The sequence below is a fragment of the Hetaerina americana genome, unplaced genomic scaffold (genome assembly GCF_022747635.1).
Source record: "Hetaerina americana unplaced genomic scaffold, ioHetAmer1.1.p SCAF_4, whole genome shotgun sequence".
Lineage (NCBI taxonomy): Eukaryota > Metazoa > Arthropoda > Insecta > Odonata > Calopterygidae > Hetaerina > Hetaerina americana.
The window spans coordinates 66,509,901-66,525,585 of NW_027286985.1; the positions used below are offsets into that span (position 1 = coordinate 66,509,901).

A 15,685-nucleotide genomic window follows, 5' to 3' on the forward strand; every position below is an offset into this window, starting at 1 on the left:
GGAAAAAAACGATCTCTCCATATACGTATATTTGGCCAAGAAGCGTGCTTGAAACCTTGAGACACTCGCTCAGCCGAAACCTTTAGATGCTATGTGTTAATGTGTATGTTAATGGATATGGCACTTACCGAATTCATTTCGCCTAAAAATACTAATAAGAATTTTTTCTTGATTAACTGCCTCTGAAGTGCTAAGTCTATCCGAGATACAACGATCTCCGTAGTTACGAAGATTTCGCAAAGAAGGATGCTTTAAAACCTTGAGACGCTCGTGTGTATTTGATTTCATCAGCGCCAATGCCAAATGTTGACTACGTATGTCGATAAATTCATATTTTATGACAAATTGCGACATGGTGTCTGTTGAGCAGGGGTATTACTTTTATATTCACTATTGGGTGACTACGTTTGCACAAGTACACCTCAACAGATTTCCCTCATATTTTCATCTCCACTCTTAATATACGCATTCAATAAACGCGTATGTGTGATCATGTATATTATTATTATTTCTCGTTACACTCAAACGTGCCTTCAACCGAGCGACTACGGGGACGGAAACATAAATTTTTCCCGTTTTACCAGTTGCAAAGTGGAAAATAATTTCATGGAAGGGCTATTCAAGATTTTCACAGTGATAAAATACTGATTCATACCTAGTTGAACCTTTGGCACATTCCACAACATATTAATAAACGCGTCGTAAAGAATACAAAATCGCCGTGATAAAAATAGCATTAGTATAACACTCATCCACAAGATTTGATCATTTTATTTAGTTCGACTCAAAATAATACGGATTTTACGACCTGTTGAAGTGGCCGCCAAAAACTGCTAGAATTTTTCGCATCACGAGATCAAAAAAATCGTAACCATGCTCAGAGAGGCGTGTCTATCTAAGCGCGTATCCACTAGCCCGGTCCGCTCTCCGCGTCGTCCTTAGGGCACTGTAACGGGACGATAATGATGAGGGAAGTTAGGAAATAGGGGAAAAGACCCACGACTACGAAAAACTTCCCCTACCCCCACCCAGCCAACCATCTATCAAACCCATCTACGTGTACAACCACGTCTCAATTCCCGGGAACGGCCGCACCTGACCTAGTGTTTTCGAGTCGTCCGTTTTCCCGTTACTCCTTTGTCCCACCTATGCAGGAGCATACTTACCCATAAGCATGTCTGCTGAAGGCCATACTATATGCATCCACCTTATCCCCCTATCGGCCCAATAAACTTCATTTCGATCCCCGCGCCACGCTCTCCCACATCCGGAATTAAAATTTCGAAGAACACAAACATTATTATGCTTCATATTTTATGGGAAAGTGCCTATGTTAAGTAAAATATTATATGATTTTGTACAATAATAATACTATACCCGATATCAATCCATGACATAGTCAAAAATACACATATAGCTCAGTATACACTTATTAAGCCCTAATAGGTCATCTTTACAGTCCGACTATAGGAGCGCAGAAAGCGGTATGAGGTCAGGATGCACAGCTGCCCACCCAGAACGCGAGAAACTTATTTGATACAATGATGGTACAAAGAATGACTCGTCTTCAGTCAAGAAATATTTGACTTAAGAAGAGAAAAATAATTCAGGGAAAGGGGTGGAGAGAAGGATGGTCCATTAACTTTGACTATACGGATTTGCCCAAAAATTGAAAATTTTCATCCTGACATGCAAGCTGTTATCCACCTCTTCTTCGTCTCCAACGCCCTCTATTCGTCCGTATATTTCTTCCATCAATGAAAACCGACTTTTCCGCATCTTTCAACTATATCTTTACCATAGGAGTGTTTTCTCCGTCCAAAGAAACTCTTTTAAACCTTCATACGCTCTATGCAAAGTAAAACTCAGTTCTAGTGAAAATGTTAACCTCGTCTGATGATCTATTACATGTCATTTCGATTCTCTCAATTCGAGGAGGCTCCAAGAGCGAAATAGACTTGAATCAACTCTCAACATTTCAACAACATCCAAATGTTGGAATACTTTATTTGTATAGGCTTATTGGTCAAAGCTATAGGTTTATAAAATACTTGCTCACAGATTTCTGAAACCACTTCGAGAGACCATGCACTAGATGATATACAAATCAACTGGTACCTTTGGTTTTAAGACCATACCCCAAGAAACACCTATCGAAGTCTTAAGCGTTTTTAGAAAACATAAATATAAAATGATATCCACCAGTGAATTGAAAATTTTAAATTAGTTCTGCAAAAAGGACGAATGAGGTCTTTCGCGACATTCTGATCTTTTCTGAACGATTATTTTGCCTTTCTCTGGCACTTTTCAATGTTTTTCAATTGGTAAATAAGTAGACGCCTTCATAGCTTCAGCCCCTGCACTTTTGAAAACCTGCAACTCTCCTCATATCTGCCGCCTGCCATCTTCCCACTCTATCGAATGACAATCCCAACCACCGTTCCTCCGCCCTCCCCCCACTCACCCTTCGTGGCCTTCCCTTTCTCCGCACTTCAGTGCTTTCGTCCCTTCCCCAAATGAACTTCCGGAGAAAGCAACTGGGCCATGGGGCTTTCACCCCCCCCCCTCCTCACACCTCCACCCCGCGCAAGCCATCAGCCTCCCTGCTCCCAAATGAGTTTCGTTAGTCTTCGGAGAGCCCTCGACGGCGACAAAGCTGTAGCGCGCATCTCCCATCCTCTAGCCGAGAGAGATTACGAGGACACAGCACCACCGCAGTTTTCCCAAGGACCTACCGGCCGACGTCTCCCTTCCATTTCACGCTCCACGGAACTAGCTGCTGGACGCAATGGCTGACCAGACAATGCTCACTGTCATCGTCATCTCTTTCATGATCTTCCTCTTCTTCCGCTATTGCCTCGGGGATGAGTCTCTCGTCGGCGGACACGAGTTCCTGGCCGAGACCGAGTGGAGAGAGAGTGTGCACAGGATGATCACGGGGGAGTAATACCTGGATCTGGAGTCGAGGCAAGGTGAGAAGTGTGATGGATACGATGCGTCGCGTGGCCGGGAATTTCAACGCTAGACAGTAGATAACCTCTCTCAAAGCTACCCTCATAGATTAACGGCACAGATTACAAATACTTTCTCCATAGAGTTTCCTCCATTCTAATTGAATGGCTTGTTGGTACTAATTGTGGCAAAGTATGGAAACATAATACCACTATTTTTATGACTCCAGTGCTCTAAAAATATACAATTCACAATTAATTGAAATGAGATTCTATTACGGTTAATCAGAAAAAAGTTAATCACTGCGACCTCGGTTAAGGAGCGTCGGATAAGGCGCCCAGGAAATTTATAACCCTTATGTAATTCACACCAACATTCTCCTTCCTGAGAATGCATACTTAAGATTGCAATTCCGAAGGTCAAACCTAACGATGCCGCGAACCGACAGAACCCGATTCATGGAACATAAAACTTCTGTGGGTAACAAAGTTACTCATTCTTTTAAATCTAGGTTTCATCATTTTCCATTTTGCATTCGATGCATTTGTAGATAGACACAAACCTTAAAATATAAACAAATATAACTACAAAATTGCCTTATTAAATACAGCTTATGCAGCCAACAATTGCTAGATCATATTCAGCAAGATGAATTATGCTGAGCATAGTGTCAGTTGCTCGGAGAGGCCAAAAATATGTATATCCGAATATCTTCTACTGATGTGCAAATTTGTGATACACAGGCTGGAAATATCAACTTATTACTCCTGAACATAACTACAGTGCATTCGAAATAAATAACATCTCAAGAAATAAGGCTGGCTTCCCAGCTCTTTTCGCTCTTACCGAATAATTAACGAAAACTAACTGGTAAAAAGTTAACTTTTCTGGTTCTGATTGAGAGCGGAATATCAAAGGTGCATCCAGAAATAGGACTTCTAAATATAAATTTCAAGATTAATTAACTTGGATGAGCCAGGCCGCACAACGTGAAATGAAAATAATGAACAGACGTTTTTAATTATAATGCCGGATGACAACAGTTGATTCCTTGAAAAATATCACTGAAAATTATTTGTGGACGATGTTTTCTATCAATTTTTTCCGAGTGTACTCGATAAGACGCAAAATTTGTAGATTTTTGCTAGATGGTAACTAATAAAATAACCTCCACTACGAATTCACCCCGTTCGTTCATTATTAGGTTATCTTAAAAATCAGAAATAGAGACTAAATTTATAAAATCCAAATTATTATTATCGTCATGATTTCATGACCTGGTGGAATCATGGTTAAGCACATAGGTGGAATTTACCAATGAGTTTAAAACTGCTGCTTTTTTATACTTACACTTGAAAATTAGAAAAGGAGGTGATTTATATTAAATTTAACTTTGTTATAGTATCTAATTATTTGCTTTAAAGTACCGAACACTCGTAGTAATATTTATTTAACAAATTAGTTTTCTTAAGAGTATTTTACCAAAATACCTTCTACTGGTATTTCCTATACCTGTACATGCCAATTTTGATTTGTATAATATTTAATACAGAGTAAACCATTTCCAAAGATAACTGTTGTCAATGGCCGTCTTGATAATGGAGAATAAGTTTTCAACCCGGTTGAGGCACATCCTTTAAATTACCGAATATTATCAAGTTCTTTTATTCACCGCGACATAAAACTTCCTCTTAATAACCTAATTCCTCTTTTATTATTTTATTCTATACCCGAGACTTGTTCATACTTTCCTGAAATCAAATACACTCTAAATAAAAGGTTTAGTTTCAATACTTTCACAGAAAATGCAATTCCTGATTAATTAATGAGCAACCGTTAAAATTATTCAAAATATATACAGAGATTACGATAGATGCATGGAATTTTAATGAAAATTAAATCTCATGAATCACCTTTAAAATAATATGAAAGGCAGCACTCCATTTCCTTCAATTCAAGAATTATTAAATGTTGAAACAACTTTTTTTTTTAATAGCACATACATAAAATGCCACCCTGATAGATTCACATGTCATGTTCCGTGGCCTATTCCCCAAGATGAATCCTTTAATCAATGGGATACTCGAGGCACTTTGAGAACTTACTTGAGCATTTAAAGGATTGATGCTTGAAATTAATAATGTTTCTCCTTTATCTAATTAACGTTTCTTCTCGTTATCATTGTAGTATTGAGAGAGAGAATGACTCAAAGGAATCTACTCGTATATATACGAGTTCGTATGCATACATACAAACGCATATACTCATATGCAGGGAGTAACTGATAATGCAGTAGATGAAACTGATTGACGTTACGTAATTCAGGGATTGATACTTTTTCTTCAGCTTATGATGGTGCCTCTTGTTGGCCTCCAAACTTATTTAAGTTATTTTTCTTCCTCGACCAATTATTTATTAATCTTCTGCACCATCCAGAGAGTCTCCGATTGTAATTATGACGTCTTTTATTAAATTTATATATTAGATATTAGTGCTGACGGATAGTAAACAATAAAATAGTACCCAATAAGTTTTTTAAGCACGGAGTCCATGTACCGTGCCTGCAGAAATTCCTATTTTGGCACATTGAGGATTGCAGCTTTAGTGGATTTATCTGCCAAGGTTTATCCTATCAAAAAATATTCTGGTTTTATAGTTACATAAAAATTCCTAATCCAGATCTGTATCCATAACTCTTAAAAAATATTAATAGGGAAGAAAACGAAATAGTTATTTCACATTCTGTCATGCTCAAGAGGAAATGAGCGTATAAAACTAGTTCCAGAAGTAGAACCTGACCTAACAGAGAGAGTTGACGGCTCAGATTATGACGCATGCCCTCATTTCGTTCTCTTCTGCACTTTCCATAAAGTCAACGAAAAAATCAACTGCAAATCAAAGAACACACTTTCCAATGTGATTAATGCGATTAGATTTCACTTACGAAAGTGTGACCTTTAAACAATTTAAAATATGTTGATGCATTTTTATAGAAGCGGAGCTGCTTCTTTATATTGAGAAGATAATTAGTCACCACAACGTCTCCATCATTGTGTTGTCGCCACTAAATTATAACTTATGTCTCCGCTGATGACTTACGTAATGAAACAGATACGCATCGACGAAATCTTTATAAACGTCATACGTAGAATTTTCAGACCATACAGGAATCTTATAATCTGAAAACTGTAGAATCGCATCGTAGGGCAAAAATAATTGCACCAACAATGACCGAAATACAGAATCAACATATTAACGAATGAGTTAATCGCCCACTTAAAATTCAATTTTCATAACACTGAGACACCAGCACATAACGATAGGGATTATATTACGTTTAATTTTCAAAAAGGACTTCATTGAACTACGGTGTTCTTTGCTATTGATCCTTAAATTACAAGCATATACTTGTAATTGAAGGCATTTTTCCTATTCGAGCAGATGAACTTTAATAATTTCATGAAAATGATTATTTCAATTAATTACACGTATGCACCATATACGTACCCTGCGAGCGACCCTTGGGCATGTGACAGAGTTTTAAGACGGCAGGGATGAAAATGTTGAGGGAAAAAAGTCTGCATGGTAGGAATTTGTGTAAATATACTTGTAATTTAAAAGGGAAACCTGCATTACATTATTATTGTAACATGTATCTTTATGCTGTGATCGTGAATTCAGCGAGAGTAAAACGATCCCTCGGCGGTCTTGCCTCTTTCTAATACACGCATATCGATATTGTTCGACCTACCAGTGGAGTGCAGCACTCGGATTATTTGCTAAATAGAAATTAAAATCACATTGGGGTCTTTGTTCCATCCATGGCCATTTATTTCGAACCTTCTCCTCCCTGTACTCCAAGGCAATATCAGAAAAAATCCAAAAGGCTGCTCAATTTTAGCCATGTTGGCGTTCTTATCTGTGACATGGAGGGAATAGGACGCTATTTTCAAAGTTATAATTTAACTAAAATCCATTATTTCAATACAGATTCAATAAAAAAAATTGCGAATGAAAGCCGTATGCTTCTGTAAAGCCCTAGAAATAGCGGAGAGTTAGACATTACGTGATAGCATTTTAAGAATGAAAATAACTAATGATTTCAGCAAAATAAAATTAATGATAACCTGTCGTCATATTAAATAATTTAAAGAAATGATTGTGAACGGGCTTCATCGTTTTTATTTCTTTCATAGGATTATGAAATAGAAATTGAATAAATTACATTGTACCTTTCTCCATCTACCAGTTAAAGACACCAGTGCACATGGGTAATATTGGAACTTAAAAGCTATGAAACTTCGAAATCAAAGTCGTCATTTATAATTGTTCACCAAAAATGTTTTGGCGTTCATGCCTTGATATTTCTAACAAAAAATAGTATAAATACTTGAAAACCAGAAGTTCACTGCGAGTTGAAGTGAAAGAAAGCGATATCTTTTCATATGCACGGCGCATTTTTTCTGTAACTCGACCGCGGAAAGATAAAATCTGCCCAACCAAGTTTTCAACGAAATATGTAGGCCAACAAGTTCCACTCTTCCGCCACGCTAGGCGTTCTACCTACCCCAACATGCGATTTGAGATAAAATGTAAGCTATCACCTAAAGATCCTTCTACAATACACCAGTCCAATCATTATTTGCGAATGAGATTTTTAAAGACTCCGTTTCAAGTAGGTCACCTCAATGTTTGATCAATAAGGGCCGGAGGACACTGCAATGTTTTTGTGTACTATTCATGGAGTTATAAAAGCAGTCTTTATTGAATTAATTACCCAAATATAAGTCTCTAGTTATACATTAAATTTTGTTGAAATCGCATTTATTATAATTACAATAATATGACAACTAAGCACACACAGCAATACCTTAAGTGTTTTATTGGAAAACTTCAAGGAATTTTTCAGTGTATTTTCAAGACACAAACATTGCGCTATCAGAATTTGAAAGTCTCTGGAATATCACTATTTTGCTCAGCTATAATTACGGTAAGGTATTCTCCCGAGATTGATTTATGGTGTTTCATCTAGCTCTTAAATGGAATCCAGAAATTAAATTAGATGATATGTGGCTTTGAATGCGCAATACGAGTTCGGCTAAAATACCCTGCTGTAATAGTTAGGCGCTACTTGGTAAAAATATTACAAGTCTTGTGTTTCCATTACCAAACAAGTTTTCTGAAATCCTAAAAGAGTGCACTACAATACCACCAAACAATGTGTCCTGTGATGCGAGTATAATTTAGCGGGATTGCGTTTTTGTTAAATTATTTTCAACGTGTTATATGTTACTCACACAATTAATCTACGCGCAGTTTAGGAATTTTAACACCTTAAAAAAGTTTTGGACGTTAATCTGTGGAAAATCATTTATATCCATATTAGTCCACACACAAGTGAATATATGTGTGTGTATATATAGAGACATATATATATAGACATATAAAATATATATATATATATATATATATATATATATATATATATATATATATATATATATATATATACATACATAAAATGTAAATAGGGTAGCGAGATAGTGCTAGAGAACAAAAACACAGAAACATACGACTGTTTGAAATTCAAACGCATTCAGAATTTTCCGTGGCCAAACCACCTTCCTCTAGGGAAAGAAGGAACTGTGTTATGTTTCCTCTTGTGTGTTATCTATTTCTCCTTTGGTGGGTAAAACAGCCCCCTAACGCCATCTCTTGGCCAAAGAATCGGGTTACTCGGTTGCTTAAAGCATTGCGGATCTGTGTAAATTAGGTTTCCTGGATAGCTCAAGTGGTTAGAGCATCCGCCAGGCAAGTGGAAAGATCCGGAATTCAAGTCCCGGTCTAGGAAATATTATCGCGCTTGTGATCGGCTAAATTCCGCCTTCCCCATCTCTGCTGTGTTCGTCCTTTATATGTGTTCCTATCCCTTTTCCTTGTATCTATTTCCATGTGAATGAATATATACACACCGCACATACACCAATTTTGTGTATTGGTCACCTAAATTTATGTTGTAAAAATGTGGAAGGTTTTTAGTAATAAAATATAAATAATTTCTCCTAAAACAGACTTACACTAATTTTATGACCCTTCTCCTCAAAACAGGAGTTTACTAAATCAAAAAATATTTCCTTACAGATATCCTTGGAGAAATCCTGAGGCATGCTGACCACCACCTGGCAGTGCTCTCATTGATCTGCGGCATAGGTTTTGGGGAACGACTGCTTTGGAATTCAATTGTATATACACCCCATTTTATAATAACCTACTTTAACAATCGTTTTTAAGTTTACAATTCAAGCGAATAGGATGTTTAAACACCATTGACCAAATATGATGTAATCCCATTCGATGTATTAAATTAATACAATCCATGAGTGCATCTTATTATGATAACGTTCAAGTGGACGGGAATATTTGCACGAACATGAACTGGAAGCAAATAAATATTAAAAAGGTAAGATTAAGACAATGAACTACTGCAAAAAACATGGGCGTGGTCGTGAATAAATGCATGGAGTACCGTCTAACTTGAGATTTAAATAATGGTACTATCATCTGTAAATAGGAGTAGTAGTATTTAGGGGAGGCGACCGACTGCTGAGGTTATTACCGCTATAGGGGATGGATGGGAAAGGATGAAGGGAGGAGAAAAACGCGGTGTCTTAACGAAAGGCGCCAAGGGGTCCGCGGCTTAACGTCCCATCCGACGGATGGCGTACTCACTCAAAGTGCTCTCCACAAGCACCTCAAGTAGGGATCGGGATACCAATGAAAAATATCTGCCGCCTCCGGGGTTCGAACCCGGACCCTCTGGGTAGGAAGTCAGTATGTTAGGTCACCCCACCGTCCCGATCCTCTTTAATTAGGAATGCTGTCTGTTTTGGCCTCTTCTGTTTACATAGAAACCAATGTTTCATAGGCAAACTTCTTTCTTTAAATCAATTCAATGTTAATAAATCGACAAGTAACCGACGTTCCTGCACATGAAACTCTTTAAATCATGCATGACAAGCAGTAAGTCAAAAGAATAAGAAATATAAATACACAATTGCGAGTAGCTAATGTAATAAGCTGCAATGATCTCAAACCAAACGGCACCAAATAATATCTAACCGCTCAATACTGACCTTCCTTCTTAATATTCTTCCTGAACAGTAGGGATAATATAATTCGCTGAATTTCTAGATAAAAGAAGAATATTTAGGCAAAAATCATAATCAACAGTGCAAGGTTACGCTAAATCCATTGCGGTAATCATGCGAAATGCAGAGAAGAATTTGTTTAATGCATGCAATGTACTGTTTTATGATATTAAGATACTTTGTGGGAATACCATTGTATTCAGCCATTTGAAAAATAAATTATTTTAGTTTTGATCTTTTTCATCTAATTATCAAGTAAACGAAATAATTATGAAGACTTTCTTTCAATCAAAGAGTTGTCTTCATCGACGTCAAAGACCAAAATAGTTTTTCTTCCATCGATTTTGCATACGGGAATTGAATACTAAGCCGCCTTGATGCATTAAGGTGAATATAACCTCATGAAATGGCGCTTGTAATTTTTATGCTGATAGGTTCATCAAAACTGAAGAGGCCTAATAACCAAGTACGTAATTAAGAAAGGAAATTTAAAGCAAGAGGCATCAATTTTCAAGACTATAAACATACCAACAAGAGAGTGACGATATATTTTATCCGCGAATCCGATCATCCACTATTTAAGTTTTCAAGGGAAACGATAATAGTGAAAAAATATTGAAAAATAGAAAGATGACACAAAGAGCGTTGATTTAAATTCAATTTTAGTATGAAACAGTTTCCAAGAAATACGATGGAAAGCATTGATTGAACTTACCAAATATTTGACTGACATTGGATTACTAATGAATTACACAATGTTCACATGAATTAGGTGGAGCCGTGAACTAGTTAGATTTTCACTAGTCAAAGGCACGAAACAAGAATATATTACTATATAGAATATATACACTAGAATTCAAAGTTTACACAGTTGGGCATTACAAATAGGACTAAGAAATTTCTCAACACTGAAACTGAACAACATTACATTTCGATAATACATTAACTTTCAAGTCAAGGTTCAGCTTAGGTGATAAAATGATAAAAGTTAGTTGAAATTTTCCCGAGAATTTATTCCTGGCTACCCATTTCGAACTTCCAATAAAATGATGAGGAAAACTTGCAAAAATGCCTGTTCAATTAATTAATTTAAAAATATCCTTATTCAGATGTTGTTTGACGAGTGAACTTGAGACTAGAAGACTAGTTTATCCGATTAAAATGCGGCAATGAATAAGACGATAGTACTAAAAAAGTAGAGACTGCTGATGATTTTTAGCTTTCTAATAAGTTTGCTTTAACTTAAGTTACTTATATGACCGATAAAGGCGGAGTTAATTGCAAGATACTGAAAATGCTTCCCCATTGAATTCTACCGACACACAGTTGCTTCCAGGGAGCGATTGTTTTCTTTTGCGAATCGAAAGCAGGATGTAAATGATTAAGCAAAATTTCCTGTGTATATTGAGGGCTTAGTAACGATGTGAATGTGAGGAAAGCAAATGAAGTTCAAAGTCATTGCCGAAGCACGTCCCGGTTCTTGGAGAAAGCGCCTAGACTGGGCTTTGAAGGAAAAGTGTTAACGACCGCCGCCGCCTCTTTCCTGTTTGTGAGAAGAAATACCATTCGACCGTGAAGAATAGAGAGCGAAGCTAAGCCGTATGATCTTGGTAACCTCGAAGTTTATGCAGTGGAAATCGTATGGTGGCTCAGAAGCAAATTTTTAGAACAGTTATCTCGGTCAAAATGATTAAAAGTATGGAAATGATTCCTTACTTTCATTCGTGATCAGATTCATCCCATTTAAAGAGAAAATGAAATGATGCCAAGAGCGTGAAAAAGATAAATTAAATATTTGCCGACCTCAGAGGCGGTGGGGTAACGTCCTCGTCCACCATTCCAAGGGTCGCGGGTTCGATTCCCGTCTGGGTGGGTTTTCCTTCACCTAGGGCTTAGGTGTTATTAAGTGTCACCATTGTTATCATTGATAAGTCTGATATGACTGATTGAGTCCGATGTAAAGGTCAAAATGTACTGTGTTTGGACTAATGCTAAATAAATAAATTTCGCCCTTTCCTCCTAAGATTAATCGAAGGAATATTATTCCTCATAAAGTAATATAAATTTCGCTTAAGGATTTCGCCCTTTAATTCTTTTGTCTAATTTCTCCTAATAACTCACTCTCACAAATTTCTTCTGACTCCGCAAGTCGGTAGGATACATAGCAATCGGAGAACATTGGATAAAACTGTTGCGGCAAAAGGTTGTTGAATCAATTACTCCCTCCGTAGGAGATTTTCCAAGGAAAACAACAATACCGTTTGAATGGAAAACGGGTTGCATAAAATGCATGATTTACCAGAAGGCCATAGAATATAGGGTTCATGAAGTTGGTGTCAAAATCCTACACTACAACTTGAAATAAGAGTTACACTACTGTAAAAATTTGGAGCCAGATAATTGTAGATTTTTTTATTTTAATTTTTATAATTTCATAAGCATTTGTTTTTAATGAATTGTATAATTATCTGTCTTTGCTGTCCATTAGGGCCACATAAATAAGGAAACAAACGACTACCATCCGTTTACAGCCCTCAACATCTAGCAAATGAAACGGCAATTTATTTGGAGAGAACACGACGTCATTTCTACGGTTTTAAGCGCGTACTTATACGTGCGTATCCAAAGCGAAGTAAAAGTAGTTTCGATTGTAAATGTGGATCTCACTCCGCACTTGGCCACAAGACATGAAATTCATCCCTTCAGGCTAGAGCAGGTGGTTCCTTTCCCAACCTGTAGCTTTCCATAAATTTCGAAGTTCGAGAAAATAAAGCAGTTTGGTTTCACAATCAGGTTTAAATCTGAATCCCACCAGTCTGAAGCCCAAATTTGTGTCCTCTACGGAATCGGGCATTTTTAATTGTATGCAAGACTAGAAACCTTGCTTCAATTTATAGTTGAAAGTAGTATTATAGATAGAACGTAGATACGTGAATATTCATCCATCACAGTAATCAGCGAAGGTTGATAGTTCACCCCGAATTTAGAGCCTCCCGGTGTATGAAATTCAGATAGTGTATGGAAACCAGATTTTTTTCCTTTTGCTATCATTCTAGTTACCGGAAAATCGCACCGTTTGTATTTTTAGATGGGGTTGACAAGACCAACACAAAACCCAGGATGTGAACCCGGAACCCTCAAAAACAGTAGCCGAACGCTCTACCCACTAGATTACGACGTCCATAAGAATGGGTATTTGAAATCTTTTAGTACAGTGAGGAGAAAGCTAGTGAAGATGATGCTCAAAAATAGGATCTCGAATAGATTGCAAACGTTACAATGATCCCAAGTAGAAAGCATTATACCTGTAATGAAGGATCTCAGGTTTTCCCGGCGAATGGTATTCAAAAGGTTCTCTCAAAGTTCTCAAGAAATGGGAAACCTGAGAGAACTTATTATACCTGTAGATATAGAAATGGTACATTAGGATCAATAATGATAAATTTTTAAGGTAATCTACCGGTTAAGGTAGGTTTTTGGATGGACACAACTACCAAACAAACATTTTACTACTCCTAACAAAACACAAAATCCAGCATCCTACTCTATATCAGGTCCCTCTTCATCTCTGAGTACTTTCTTCCTCCCTTCATCCCGTCCAACATCCCTATCCTGTTCCTTCCCTTTCCTCTTTTTCCCAACATTCTACCCTCTATCACAGTCTTCAACATCCCACTGCCGGTCAACACCCCCTTCATCCACTTTTCCTGCCTCCATAGGATTGCTCCCAACAAACCCCTCTCTTCGCCCACCATACCAAGTACTTCCTCATTTGTTTTCTTCTCTATCCATTTCACCTTCTCCATTCTTCTCCACACCCACATTTCAAAAGCCTCCAATCTACGTCTATCCTCCTGCTTCAATGACCACGTTTCCGCGCCGTACATAGCTACGCTCCATATCAAAGTTTTTACGAGTCTTTTCTTAACATCCTTACTCAACGTTACCGTCATCAACTCCCTCCTCCTTGTGAAGGCCTCTTTTCCTAGCGCAATTCTTCTCCTTACGTCCCTACTACTTTGACCGTGTTGGTCCAAAACACTGCCGAGATACGTTGTGTTCTACCTGCTCTAGTTTTTGCCCTCCTATTTTAATGATAAATGCACGAACTCATTTTAATAATTAAAAACATTATTTTTTGTTCTCTTTCTATTTATATTTCCCATTCAATACACCTAAAATTATGAAATACAATTCAGATGATTGACTATTGAGCATTTAAAATTATTTCCATTTACATGGGCATATGAGCAGTGCAGGGAAAACTTCTAAATTTGGATAGAAATTACGCCATCCATATGCATAGATATATCGTTAGTTTTATGAGTAATTTTCTGAGGTACTAGTATTTTAATTTTAACGTACTGAAATCGTGAAATTTATTTCATGATGAGTTTAAAAACATTTTAGAATTGATAAAAAGAAAGCATTGAAAAAGTTAATGCATTGCATGTTAAAAATTACGAGTGCCCACTGCTCCGAATCTATAAGTACCTATCCGAAAATGCAGTAGTAATGGATTTTTTATTTAATAATTCAAAAAAGTTAATTACGACAGCACAAAAAATCAAATCTTTCAAGCAGGAAAAACCTGTTTAAGCTTGCAACTTGGTATTACCTGGGAAAGCGAAAGATCACAATTTGATCAGACCAGTCCTTCGAATCTCAAAGAATGTGAATAAAGAGAAGCTATTGATGCCATATCGGGTAAAATACTTGGCACACTCTTGTTAATCCATATTTATTCTTCTGAAATATTTCATTCCACCTTTTCTAACAAAAAAGTTCATTATCAGACTCTTGGGGTTCAGGTCACCTCACCAAACGGTGAACCGAATAATTGGCGGATCGTGGCTGAAGAGAGAGAGGAAGACTACCGAACGAAACACTTAGGCAATTCACCCTAGAAGCACACATCTTTCGCTGCGTTGGTCTCAAATCGCCTTAAGAGAAACAATTGAAATTAAGAAACTTAAACAATGGGAATATCATTAAACGAGGACAAAATTTTTTATCGCCTCTTCTAGTTTCATTCTAAAATTAGTCGGTAAAGCGCACTACACATTGCCCTGAATACTTCTGAACGCTTGAATTACGTAGCATTAACCACGGTTGGGAGTTTTTGAGAGCATCCGGAAATCCGCTGATTTTTTAAAGAAAGCTTTCTTCAGTTCATAATGTGACCATTTATTCACGATGATACCACCTTTGTGGTATCTGTGTGATATTCGCTTACCGCAGAGACGACTTTTGATACAGTTTGCGCACTTGTGCTGTTAAATCTCTGCGGGTCATGGACCTCCATAGCTAAGTTTACAAAATCTAATTTGAATTTATTAATGGAAGACAATGGAATCTAGAAGAAAGAGAAACTAATCGAACCCATTTTGAAGTGCAATAATTTCTTGAATGTGATGGAAATAACCATAGACAGGAAATACAAAAAGGGGAGGTTGAGGATGACTAGTGAAAAGAAAGCAATGAAGATTTAATTTTGTATGCAAAAAAGCAGAGATTGTTGATTGATTTATATTCTCTCACTCAAGCAATAAACAGATAATACTCGTATTTTGCAAATTATACAG

At 37.0% G+C, this 15,685-nt stretch overlaps 1 long non-coding RNA gene across 1 annotated transcript; it reads left to right on the forward strand.

The window, feature by feature from the left end:
- Positions 1-2,833: 2,833 nt before the first annotated feature.
- LOC139691813 (uncharacterized) lies at positions 2,834-9,329 on the forward strand. The gene is made up of 2 exons (XR_011701693.1): positions 2,834-2,972; positions 9,094-9,329. It is a non-coding gene; the product is annotated as an uncharacterized lncRNA (long non-coding RNA).
- Positions 9,330-15,685: the final 6,356 nt, after the last annotated feature.